The sequence below is a fragment of the Diabrotica virgifera genome, chromosome 3, assembly GCF_917563875.1.
Source record: "Diabrotica virgifera virgifera chromosome 3, PGI_DIABVI_V3a".
Lineage (NCBI taxonomy): Eukaryota > Metazoa > Arthropoda > Insecta > Coleoptera > Chrysomelidae > Diabrotica > Diabrotica virgifera.
Genome location: NC_065445.1, coordinates 169,567,294 through 169,570,194, shown reverse-complemented (window position 1 = coordinate 169,570,194; position 2,901 = coordinate 169,567,294).

Sequence of the window (2,901 nt, the reverse complement as noted above, 5' to 3'; positions counted from 1 at the left end):
CCTACTATTAAAATGTCATCGTAATGCGGTAGTACAACCGAAATACCCGTTAATCTAGTGTCTATGAATATTTAAAAAATTTGTGGAGGCACGGATATACCGAACTGTAAACGATTGCATTTAAAAGCTCCCTTATGCGTAATAATTGTTTGCGCCTCCGCAGCTTCACGGTTGACACTTAACTGCAGATAAGCTTGCGCCATGTCCAGTTTTTCAAACACTTTACCGCCCGCGAGAGTGGATAAAATGTTCCGTACCGCTGGCACTGCATAAGGTTCTGGATTTAGCGCTAAGTTCAATGTAGTAATGTAGATTTGTAATCGCCGCAGATCCGAACCTCTCCGTTTTGTTTGCAAACGGTCATAATTGGGGTGCACCATCTTGGGTGTGTAATCGGCTCTAAAACACCCTGCGCTATAAGCCTGTCCAATTCAGCTTCAATCTTGTCTTTTAGTGCAAAGGGAACCTTACGCGCTTTTAGCATAATTGGCCTTACATTTTTGTCTAACGAAAAACTTACTGGGGGACCCCGGTAAGATCCCAAATCCGCGTTAAATACATCTGGGTATTCTTCTGGATAATTAATAATGGAATAAATCTGACTTACCCCTGCTATGGTTAATCCTAACCTCTCAAACCAGTTTCTACCCAGAAGACTGGCGCGGTTTCCTTCCGTGAATATAAGGGGAAGCTTGGCTGATCGTTGACCCCTTTTCACCTCCACTAGACACTCACCCAGTATGTGTATCACTGTATTTTGATAATCGCGTAGAATAACACTGGATTAATTTAATTTAGGTCGATTTTCACTAAATATTTTATGGTAGGTCGATTTGCTAATCACTGAGAAACTTGCGCCCGAATCAACCTCCATTTTCACATTTTGGTCATTGAGTAGCACGTCTACTAAATATTTACCGGTAATGCTTATCAGACGTCACGTTAAATAACGAAAAATTATAGTCGCTACATAGATAACAATTACTTTGAGTATTTCCCGAAACCGGCTCCGTATTTTTTGTCGATTCCTCGGTAGTCTGATGCACTTTGCGTCTTTGATTTTGGTCTTTCTTTTTATCAAAACAAGCTATTTCAATATGTCCGACCTTCCTGCAAAATCTACAGGTTGATTTAATGTGTTCACAATGTTCAGGAGAATGTTCCTTTCCGCACCGAAAACACTTTTTCGGTTCGCGATCAGCTGGTTTTTGTTTTGATTGTCCTGGCTGATTTCTACGAAAACCTACTGCGTTCACCTCTGTGTTCAGCTCACTCTCTCGTAACACCTGCAAACTTTGAACAACCACTTCGTGTGCCAGGCACATATCTTGTGCGTCTTTAAGTTTTAGCTTTTCTGTGGCGAGCAACTTTTGCTGTAAGGTATCATCCAATAAACCATAGACTAATCTATCTCGTAGCATTGCGTCCAGGCCATTTCCGAAACCACATGGTTCTGCCAATTTTCGCAATTCTTTTAGATACACAGAAATTGTTTCACCAGTTTGCTGATTTCGCCTATAAAATTTGAATCTGCAAATGTTTTTGGCGCAAAATGTTTTTTCAACTCGGCAGTGTACTGTTCGTAACTCGAATCACTAACTTTTGCTGGTGCAACCAAAGACCTTATAATTTCATAAGTACTTGCCCCACACAGACTCAGAAATGTGGCTCTTTTCTTCTCTGGGTCCGTGATATTATTGGCCGTGAAGAAGAAATCCATTCTTTCCACGTAGGAGTCCCAATTTTTTGGCTCATTAGCACGGGTGCCCATATAAAAATTTTCAGGGGGGGGCCAGACGTGAAGATGTTGCTCATTATATTTTTTATGCTTTGGATAACCATATATAGTATACAGCACCTGAAAAGCTAGGGGGGGCCACGGCCCCCGCTGCCCATGGGTATGGGCGCCCATGCTCATTAGTATTGAAATTTTCTATGCTTCCGTAAGCTGCCATGTTTACTAACCTTGTCTTATTATTTATCTCCGGGATGAACAAAGAACAAAGCACTTAAATCCCATTTATCCTCGCCGCCAGTTTAACCTTTAACTACACGCGCTGGCGTACTTTGTACGCCAGATATAAGAATTCTACTGGAAATATATTTAAAAATTTAATTTTTGACCTTGCTTATTTTTCTAACCTATCACTGGAATGTGCTTTACAATTTGGTTTTAGTTTCGTTATAATCGGCGTTCTGGAAAGATCGTAATTTACATTTTATTATTTGTTGTTTCCGGTGGTGGACAATATACCCCAGGATTATATTACTATAAGTCGTAATATAAGTACATATTTTAATTGTTTTTTAGTCATTATAGCAAAAAATATATTTTCCTTTGTAAACAATACTTTTTCTCCTGTAAAAAATCACATTTAAAAAATTTTTTATTAGTAATTTTGTTTATCATGGAATCCAGTTATTCCATGATTCCAGTTATAAATCCCAATTGGCTTACTGAAAAGGAACTCCAAGTATTCACTGATGCCGAATAAGGTTTATAACAAACAACTAAGTGTATTTTTTCAAAAAAAAATTAAACAAATCCGCTGTTTTTAAGTGTATTTTCTTGTGGCGTACAAAGTACGCCACGCGTGTAGTTATGTTATAACTTGATGCGCGGGTAGTTAAAGGTTAAAGTGCGAGCCTGAGTTGACATAATATCTAATTAATACAACAGTAATTTGGAATTACTACCCGTTTATTTAAGCGTAGGTACATATTACGTAAATATAACTATGTAATTAAATGTAAACAACAATGCATGAGGACGCCATGCTCTTATGCAAGTGGTTCGCACATGCGAATAATAATTCTTCGTTGCGCGCGCAAACACGGGCTTGATAGTCAGAGAACTGGATACATTACAATAACCATTTTCAATATTCTGAAAAATAAAGC